A 10,971-nucleotide genomic window follows, 5' to 3' on the forward strand; every position below is an offset into this window, starting at 1 on the left:
TTCATCACGCTGTAACAGACAGAAAAGTGCGAATCGTCTTTTACAAACGCAAAAGCAGCCCCAAGGGTGGCGTCATCCGCATGGAACTTCCCCTTTATAGTGCCGTCGTACGTGTTGTACTTCACCGCGCTTTGCTAGAGCATTTTTTTGTTTTCACTATCGTGTGTAGGCAACATCAATTTAATGATAAAGTTGAAAAAAACTTAGGGGCTGAAAAACTTTGTTTTTTACAAGCCGAAAAATTATCATGTGTACGCTGCATAAGACTAAGTAAGTAAAAAATCCAAATGTGCAAATAAAATGCTGAACTTGGTGAAAATAAACAGCGCTATGTCTAATCGTGCAAACATGTAAATCATAAAAAGTCCAAAAAGACCCCAGTGAGTGATAATATATATATATATATATATATATATATATATATATATATATATATATATATATATATTAATATATATATATATATATAATTATGAAAAAGGATTGCTGCACAAAAAAGGTTTATTTGAAGAATAAATATTGCATCAAATACCAGGTATATATAAGGTGACGTTTTGGGCTGACATGGATAATTGCCCTTCTTCACAGCGACATACCTACAACTGGCTATGCACATAGGTCAATATATATATAGCTCATTAGCATAGGTTTATAAATCAAATAATTAGAGTAAGCTGGAATCAATTAAATTGTATAGAATACTACATTCCTTATTATATGTTAATCAATTGAACAAGCTGTAATGACTTTCGGTAACAAATGAATTTGATTCCTCACTAGGCAAATATATAGTTGATAGAATAATTCAGCAATTCATCTACAGAATAATAAAAAGGATATACATATAATTCGAGATTTTCCTAGCTTGTGACGGAAAATATTGATTATATGAAGACAGGAGGCGAGTATCTTATGCATTATCTTTCTTTAATAATGCCCATAGCAGAAATACAGTAAACATTTATTGTAACTTAAAAGAAAAAATTCAAAGAACTACCCTTCCCAGCAGTCCCTGGGCCAGCGTAGCCCCTCCCAGACCGTAATCTATATAAGGGACTGTCTGAGGTAACCTATTCCTCTTTCTTCATGCGAATTAGTGTAAACAGGAACCGAAAGTCCAAATAGACATCTCCGCGGCTGCCGGGAACCTTCCAACCGGAACACAACATCTGAATCTGGAGGAAACTAAAGGACAAGGCCAACACGGACCAACTTCATCCGGACCAACTTCATCCCAACGGGGACTATAGGAAAACCAAAACCATTCGGAGCCGACCGGTCAGTCGTCTTCAGCAACATGGACCAACGGATTCAGTCAACGGCATCCCGACTCCGGATCTGGAACGTAGTAGGAGCCTCCATCTGCGGTGAACTAAACCCATGGATCGAAACGGAACAGCAATCCCGACGGGGTTAGTGAAAACGAACTGCCGGGGCGTACCAGCCTCCGACTTGCAGGGTGTGTGGTTCAACAGTCTAGAACGAGAGAGAGACAACCTCGTGACAGGGTTGGGTCGGGAGGGAAGATACTCGCCTCCTGTCTTCATATAATCAATATTTTCCGTCACAAGCTAGGAAAATCTCGAATTATACCTCAGACAGGAGGCTCATATCTTATGCAAGTTCAAAGCTATAACAATGCATATATAGATGATAACAAATGAAACAACTACAAAATTGATATAGATATGTGTTCCTCCCATCCAAGCAGAATTGGCGGAAGGCAATCGTGGTTACCAGTCCGCCGCTAGCCGTAAATCCTATAGGGAGCCGCCCAGGGTGATGACCTAGGAGCCACCACTCCTCTGGAGGGGTGGGCGCCCAACGGGGTTACGTAAGACCCTGCCATTTCCATGATTGATCGTACCCCTCTGGCTAGCGTAGCTGAGGAAACCGGAAACTGAGGTTTAGCGTAGGAATGAGGAGTAGGAAGAGATGCGAAGATCGCAGTGGGACCGTGAAGGACTAAGAAATCCGTAGACAACGGAGTACGATGTGCGGGGAAGAACGGGTAGAAAAAAAACAATGAAGTCCCGCCGCTGTCCTACGCACAACGGAAAAACCCCGACTCTCCGAGGCGGGATCCGACGCCTGGAATGGCCAACGTCGTGACACCCGATATGCGTCTGACGGAATCAGACACGAGGGGGCAGTAGCTCAAACGACAATAACCTCCGACAGAGAGAGATTGTCCCCCCAGTCCTGGCGCGTGGTCAGGACCACTGATCACCTCCCAAGAGCGTTGATACCCTGGGTGTGATGGGCATTGAAACTTAACGCTTACTAAGTCGGTACACCATGGGTGTTATCCCACCGGTAGTAAGTCTACAAGGGAGCGGTAGTCAGAGTTCGCAGCGCGGAAGGCGCAGGGGAGCTATAGGACCTCCTGGACTCAAACGAGTCCACCAGGTAGTTGGTCATCTCAGACGAACGCCTTCATGATGTTAACTTGTCGTTGATCACCAAACTAACCCAGAGTCCTCCGGATGATCGAAATGTATATCTAGTCCCAAGGCCTAGATCAAGGCAAGTGGAACCCCCGTTATAAAAGAAAAGGTCGATGTCCGTGACCGACACCCCGAAAACCCAACCATGCGAAGAGAAGTAGGACGTGCGTCGTGAATAGAGGGTGCAGATCCCCGTACAGACTGGGGAGAGAAAGGATCCCATAAGGGAGCAAGGACCAGGAACACTGACCGGTGCAGTCGTCAGTCGATGGAATTGGGCGGGTAACGAGAATTCCAATCTAACACCATAGCGGAAGTGCCTGGGGTACATTTCGCAGCTGGAACGATGTCGCGTTCCAGGCAGAAATGTCAGAGATCTTGCTAGATCCGTTAGGATTTTGGGTCAAGGACCCCCCAAGCGAAGGTCGTACTGGACCGCGGATACGGTGTCCATACGCAAGAACACACCGTAGGTGGACGTGTGTGGCATTAGAGTCCTGATGGCAAGACGGTCGTCAGGATTTCCACGTGTGAACGTGCAGCAGAGACTCCGCTGTGGGCCACGCCCCTCCTGTGGACGAGGGACCGCATCGAGTACCCCAACCGAGGTGGTTGGCAACCTATTCCAAGATGAATCCGTTGTGGAGTTGCAGGTGGACCTGCCGTGCCGTCTGTCGACCTGACGTAGCCACCACCGTAGTTCAATTATGGCTTCCGTGTCCAGAGTGACGACGTCTGCACAGTGAAGCCCCTGGCAAAGACGTAGGGACTGAGACTCTGAAGGTCTCGATAGTGAAAAGAAGCTGGACAAATGGCCTGGATTAACGCCGGAAACAGGCCGACCAGGCGAGCCAGTCCGCGTAAGGATACCCGTCGTTAGCCCAGCACGATACTGACCTCGTGCAGATGGCGGCCAAGTGGTCATGGGTAGCCGAAGGAGCACTAGGTTGGTGTCCACCAAGAACCCTAAAACTCTACCTCCTGAGATGGGGAGAGGATAGATTCCCCGTGATCTATGGGGGACTGTCCCGGAGGCGTGTTCGTTCGCCAGGCGAGGGGTACGAGCCATTAAGAGTAGGTCGTCCAAGTAGATAATCAACCTCACCCTTTGTGTCGCAGAATGTCGTCACTGTATACGGTAATTACGAGAGATTTCTCAAGTTGGTACCGGGCGATAACCGCCCTCCTTTGCTGACCAGGAAGACGTTGTTGGGGAAACCCGGGGAGAGCGGGTCCGTCTCCACTATCGTTTGGGTGAACCAGAGGCCCTGCAATTCGTTGTCTATTAGGGCGGTGTTCAGGTCTGAAGACCGAGGAAAGAGGGACTAGGTCCATCTCCGGTCCTATAATCCTGATAGACCGGCACTGTACCGTGTTAGACTTTGATGACGTTTGGGCTCATCCGGGATGGAATAGAGCCCCTACCGTCTTGGAATATCTTAATCAGCGTGATCCCGACTAGCCTGCCCTCGGTGGTCGGGCCGGGGTCTGATTCGGCTAGGTGAGACAGCTGGGGAAAAAGCCACGTTAAGATTCGAGCGGCGGTGTCCAGTCGGACCCGTAGTGTCCACGCATCCCAGGAGGCGACCGCCCGTTGGGCCCAGCCCCGATTTGGGACAGGTCAGTCGGCTGTTCAGCGGCGTGGCGTGCTCACTAAGGTGTGGGATGATGGTGATAGGTCCCAAAGATCCAAGGCCCTGGTCTGTATGATCCGAAGGACCTCTCTATTCCCAGCTTGGGGGATTTCCCGTGTATGGTGGGATACCCCCAGGGTATGGGGTTCACCTCGGGAGTGTGCACAGCCATAAATGGTAAAGGAAGGGGGTTACGCCCTGAAAATGATTCGGTGAGTTTTTCGACCGATCTCCGGGTCCATTATGTGATATATTGGATCACCTCGGGCGGAGGTGCCCAGTCATCGGAGTGTGGATGGCATATCGCCCCCGGATCTATAATGGCTCTCTACGAGAATCCATAGAGTGTCACCCTGGGAACAGGGTTGGCGTCGTCATAGAGCGCCATGTGCCCACTGCCCTAACACTCATCATCATTCTCATCATCTACAACCTCAGACTCAAGGTGTTAGCCGCCTCAGACTCCGCGGACAACTCTGGAAGAGTCCACGAATGGGTCTGGCTTAGTCCGTCTAACGGATCGCTGCCTCTGCATGTGCATCTCCCCGAGGCTCGGGGGTCGGTCGGAGTCTGGGAGGGCAGTGTGTCGGCAGTCCGGGTAGGGTACTGCCTGGGACATATTATTTACTTCCCCTGTAGGGGAGTCAAAGGCCATAGAAACGTGACAGCGTTTTGGAACGCCCATCTCTTCTCAGGGGCGGTAGACCGTTGCCGGATGGTCCGGGCATATGGTGTGCAGGCGGGGGTAACCGACGCCATGGTCGTAAAGATTGGTCTACCGATCAGTTTTGGCAACTGTGTAACACTGTTGAGATTTGGCCTCCTAGGACTGTGTCCACCCTATCCGGGGTACCGGCATGAACAATGCCATGATATTCATTAAATTGTAGAATCTTTGTACAATTCAATACAATTTTTTATAAATATTTGTATAATTTATTTATATAATGAATATATAATTTGTATAATCCATCTATAATTTATTATTTGTAAAATTGAATAATGGATTTAGTTATATATTATAAGTAATAATATATATTAATAATAATATCATTAATAATAAATGTATTTATTCATTCAATCCTTAGATAGTTATTTAATACATTATTTATTAGGAGTATGTTATAGGGAATAAATTCCCCGGAGATAAACATGCTATAATTTCTTTATTTAATTTATTGATCTATCTACATATTGATTATTTATTTATTAGGATAAATAAGGTATATGTTCTAGGGAATAAATTCCCCAGAAATATAATTTGAGTATATATTGAATTATTTATTGTAGATTCAGTTATTTAAATTATTTTATTTAATTTATTTATTTATTTATTTATTAGATATTGATTCATTGGAATGAAATATATATATTTATATATATATATATATCTGAAAAGATGTACTGCCATCTAGTGGTTGAAAGCATGGTGAAACAGCAGCAGGTTCCTGGCTACGACACCGCTGGGAAGGACATCCTGCGGTGTGAGGGGAGCCTGACGAGATTTTAACTCCAGAGGCGAAGTCTCGCGAGACTACGGCCTCTGGAGTTCTTATTGGCCCGAGGTTGTGAGGGACGGAACGGTCGATGAGGACCGTTCTCCCCCATCTCGCTCTCGATACCGAGAGAGGCACCGAAAGAGAGGAGAGGAGCGGCCGCGGCGGAGACCCCGCCCCCCACCTGAGCGCGCGAAGGGGAGCGTGGGGGGGGGGGACAGTTGCCCAGGCATGGCGCCCGCCGAGGGAGCGAATGAAAAACAGCGCGGATCCCGCACGGACGCCGCAGTGCTCCGGCGTCAAAGAAAGGGAAAAACCCGAGCAAAGAATCAAAGAATTGGAAACAAACAAACGTGGCCTCTCAAACATATCTGCCTGACACCGCTCCGGTGTCAGGCAGACAGAAATAAAGCGCAGAAACGGGGGATAGCAGGGAGAACCCCCAGTATTCCACATCTTCCAAAAACTACAGAACAATCAATTCCGACAAAATACCTGACACCGGGGCATTCGGTATCAGGGAGGAATTCCAGGGAAACTCCCCATGTTCCACAATACCTCAAACATATCAGTCAAGACTGAACAAAATCACCCGACACCGGGGCACTCGGTATCAGAGACCATATATACAATCAAACAATAAAGGTACATGAAACACCTATCTTGTAAATAATAAAGATACAAGAAGTACCTATCCTGTAAATAATAAAGGTACATGAAATCCCTATCTTGTAAATAATAAAGGTACATGAAATACTTATCTTGTGTGCTCTGCCATGAGCAGAAAGAAAGAGGAATAGGTTACCTCAGACAGTCCCTTATATAGATTACGGTCTGGGAGGGGCTACGCTGGCCCAGGGACTGCTGGGAAGGGTAGTTCTTTGAATTTTTTCTTTTAAGTTACAATAAATGTTTACTGTATTTCTGCTATGGGCATTATTAAAGAAAGATAATGCATAAGATATGAGCCTCCTGTCTGAGGTATAATCAACATTACTGAAATGATCTACTGTTGTCTAATAGGACAATACTAAAAAACTGTGAAAAGTATACATATATGCAGAAATGCACTTGCAGTGCCTTGCAAAAGTATTCCCCCCCCCCTTTGCATTTTCCATGTTTTGTTGCCTCACAACCTGGAATTAACATGGATTGTTTGAGGATTTGCATCATTTAATTAACAGAACATACCCATAACTTTGAAGATGTTTTTTTGTTTTTTTTTCTATTGTGAGGTAAACCACAAATGGGACAAAATAACAGAAAAAGTCAATGTGCATAACTATTCACCCCCCTAAAGTCAATACGTTGCAGAGCCACCTTTTGCAGCAATCGCAGCGCCCAAGTCACTTTGGATGTCTCTATGAGCCTTCCACATCTTACCACTGGGATTTTTGCCCATTCCTCCTGGCAAAACTGCTCCAGCTCGTTCAAGTTGGATGGTTTGCGCTTGTGAACAGGAATCTAAGTCTGAACACAGATTTTCTGTTGGATTGAGGTCTGGGCTTTGACTAGGCCAATCCAACACATTTACATGTTTCCCCTAAACCACTCAAGTGTTGCTTTAGCAGTGTGTTTGGGGTCATTGTCCTGCTGGAAGGTGAACCTCCGTCCAAGCCTCAAATCACACACACAGTGGTACAGGTTTTGCTCAAGAATATCCCCGTATTTAGCACCATCAATCTTTCCCTCAACTCTGACCAGTTTCCCAGTCCCAACTGCTGAAAACATCCCTACAGCATGATGCCGCCACCACCATGTTTCACTGTGGTGTTCTTTGGGTGATGTGATGTGTTGGGTTTGCATCAGACATAGCATTTTCTTTGGCCAAAAAGTAAAATTTTAGTCTCATCAGACCAGAGCACCTTCCTCCATACATTTTGGGAGTTTCCCACATGCCTTTTCGCAAACTCAACCATTTGAGTTTTTGCTGGAAGTAATTTTGGCTACTCTGCCATAAAGCCCAACTCTATGGCGCGTACGACTTATTGTCGTCCTATGTACAGATACTCCAGTCTCTGCTGTGGAACTCTGCAGCTCCTCCTGGGTTACCTTAGGGTTCTGTGCCACCTCTCTGATTAATGCCCTCCTTTCCCAGTCTGTGAGTTTTTGTGTGCGGCCGTCTCTTGGTAGGTTTGCTGTTGTGCTATGTTCTTTCCATTTGTTTATGATTGATTTGATGGTGCTCCTAGGGATCATCAAAGATTTGGATATTTTTTTATAACCTAATCCTGACTTGTACTTCTCAACAACATTGTCGCTAGTTTGGAGAGTTCCTTGGTCTTCATGGCAGTGTTTGGTTATTGGTGCCTCTTGCTTAGGTGTTGCAGCCTCTGGGGCCTTTCAAAACGGTGTGTATATGTAATGAAAGATCAGAGTGACACTTAGATTGCATACAGGTGGACATAATTTCACAAATTATGTGACTTTTAAAGGTAATGCACCAGAGCTTTTTAATGGGCTTCATAACAAAGAGGGTGAATACATACGCACATGCCAATTATCATTTTTTTTATTTCTGAAAAATTGTTTTATGTATATGTTTTTTTTTATTTTACTTCACCAACTTAAACTATTGTGTTCTGATCCATCACATATAATTCATATAAAAAAAATGAACTAAAGGCTGTAATGTAACAAAATAGGTAAAACGCCAAGAGGGTAAATAATTTTGCAAGGCACTGTAGATGTTAAAAAAATATCAAGAATAGTGAACACAGTCATAGGAAAAAATATAAATCAGTCAGTATTTAACCCTTTGGGCTGCAAGGTGTCTAATGGCTATTTTCCTTGTCTTTCCTGTATTCAGTGCACCAGCATGATTAAAGGAAACCATTTTTGTCTTTCAGGACAGCCACAATGAGAGATATAGGCTCCTCCCCTTCCTCTGGAAACACTGCGCCAGCCCATAAATTCTCACTTTCCCTGCCGGACTTCAGTTGTTAATGTTTCCTCCGGAGGGGAGACACTGCTTGGAACCTGGCCGGTCATTTAGGGGACTGAGGCCACTTTTGGACCTGGAAAGAAGCAGGGGCTTCTAGGGTACTATAGGTGCGGTACTTGCCCACCATCTGGAGCCACCCCATCCTCATCGAGTGCGGCAGCAGGCTGAGGGGGTCCCCTATCGTGTCCGCAGGGAGGCATCCTAGCTCTCCCTGTTTTTTTCTACAGGCCACATTTTTGGAATCAGCAGGCTGGATGGCGGGTGACGTCATTTCCGGCGGAGGGCGGATGTTTCCCCTTTGACCCTCGACTTCCGGGTCGCGGAGCTGATGGGGGACCAGGCAAACGCTGGAGAGAGTCGGGAACGCGCACAGGCAGCGTGAGACTCTGTAGCAGCAACCACCTGCAGTCATGTCGGAAGCAGACACTCAAACGACACCCAGTGACACTACCTCCAGCCTTCCTAAGGTAAGAGTACCCTGGGGTGGGTTCCTCTCTATCTAGGAATGCCCCCCCCCATACTTGGTTCCTGTCTATGGGGGGCAATCCCCCTGGGTGGTCAGGGGGGGGGGCTCTGATCCCTGCAGAATAGAGGGTCAGTGCACTTTCGGGGGTTGTATCTGTCTGCCCATTTTTTTAATTGTTTTCTGCCCTTTTTTTGTGCATGTTTTTCAGAAAGCTACTGAGAAGTCAGTCATCCCATACCTCCAGAAGGAAGTGTGCCTCCTGTTGGGATGTTCTGGGGGAGTCATGGGCAAAAGTCTTTTTGCAGGCACTGTATAGACACCCTAGTTAGAGAGAGGGATTCAGAGCGGGAGTCGGGACTAGCTGCTTCCGTAAAGGAACTCTTGTCCACCTTTTCATCCTTTAAAACTCTTTTTGAAAGATTTCAACTCCCTTCTAATCCTGTCTCTCAGGATACAACCCCTCCGCTGGCTCAGGGCTCTGAACCTGCCACTACCCAGAGGGCAGAGGAGGCTTCAGGTCCTTCCGGCGTTCAACAGCCACGTCCAGATAGTGCTACCTCTGACACTCAGGGCTCAGAGGAGGAGGGCCAGGATGGGGAATCCGGCAAGCCCTCCAGATATAAGTTGTCCCTGGACGAGGTAGATGACCTCATGGGGGCAATTTATGCGACCCTCTGTATCCAGACTGAAAAAAAGACCTTAACCCTCCATGACCAAATGAACCAGGGTCTGGGGGAACAAGAGAAATTAGTCTTTCCAGTACATGAGGTATTGGTTAACACGGTTAAAAAGGAATGGGAGGATACCGAGAGGAAACCCTTTTTTTCTTCTAGGTCCCTTAAAAGAAGGTTTCCTTTTTTAGAGGACCTGGCGTCTATTTGGAATAAGACCCCCAAATTAGATGCAGCCTTCTCCCAGGTCTCCAGAAACACAGACCTAGCCTTCGAGGACATGGGGGCCTTAGCTGATGTGATGGATAAGAGGATAGACTTCCTTCTTAAAAAGACATGGGACTGTACAATGGGTAATTTAAAGCCAGAGATGGCTGTTACAGTTGTGGCCCGCAACTTAGAACACTGGCTCAATACGATTCAGGAGCATATTGAGGCCGGTACGGCTAAGGATACTATCTTGTCCTCCTTTCCCACAATCCTGTGAGGTATCGCTTATATAGCTGACGCCTCAGCGGGATCTATCCACATGTCGGCCAGGTCAGCGGCCCTGGCTAACTCTGCCAGGAGAGCCCTCTGGCTCAAAACTTGGCCGGGTGACAGCGCCTCTAATGCCAAGTTATGCGGGATACCCCTGACTGGTGACCTACTCTTGGGGCCCAGGTCTAGAAACCATTCTAAAACGCACGGCGGATAAAAAATCCTTTCCTCTCAAACGAAAGGCCCCGGTACATTTAAAGAAGGGGTTTTGTCCGCAAAGACAGAGGGGGGCACCCAAGCCTGAGGGGCAGAAGAAGCCTTGGACCCCGAAAGGCAGAGGGGCGATTTTCTGCCCTCCTGAGCAGCCCGGCAAAAAGCAATGACTCTCCAGTCAGGGTGGGAGGACGACTGGGGACCTTCCTCCCACAATGGGAGGCAATTTCTCCCAACCAGTTCATCCTGGGGGTCATAAGAATGGGGTATCGCCTAGAGTTTGCAAGTCTCCCCCCCCCCCCCAGAGATACCTGATTACACAGTTACCCAAGTGCAGAGAAAAGTCTGAAGCCTTGCTTGGGTCCCTAAGGGATCTGGAAGACTAGAGCGTGGTCCGCAAAGTTCCAGAGGCAGAAAAGGGAAAGGGATTATATTCACACATTTTTGATGTGAAGAAGACTTCGGGGAAATTCAGATTAATCCTGAATTTAAAACCCCTGAACAGGTCAATTACCTACAAACGGTTCCGCATGGAGTCGATATTTACAGTCAGGGCCCTTATCCCTCACAACTGCTTCATGGTATCTCTGGACCTCAGGGACGCGTATCTACACGTCCCG

Source organism: Rana temporaria, chromosome 5 (genome assembly GCF_905171775.1).
Source record: "Rana temporaria chromosome 5, aRanTem1.1, whole genome shotgun sequence".
Taxonomy (NCBI): Eukaryota; Metazoa; Chordata; class Amphibia; order Anura; family Ranidae; genus Rana; species Rana temporaria.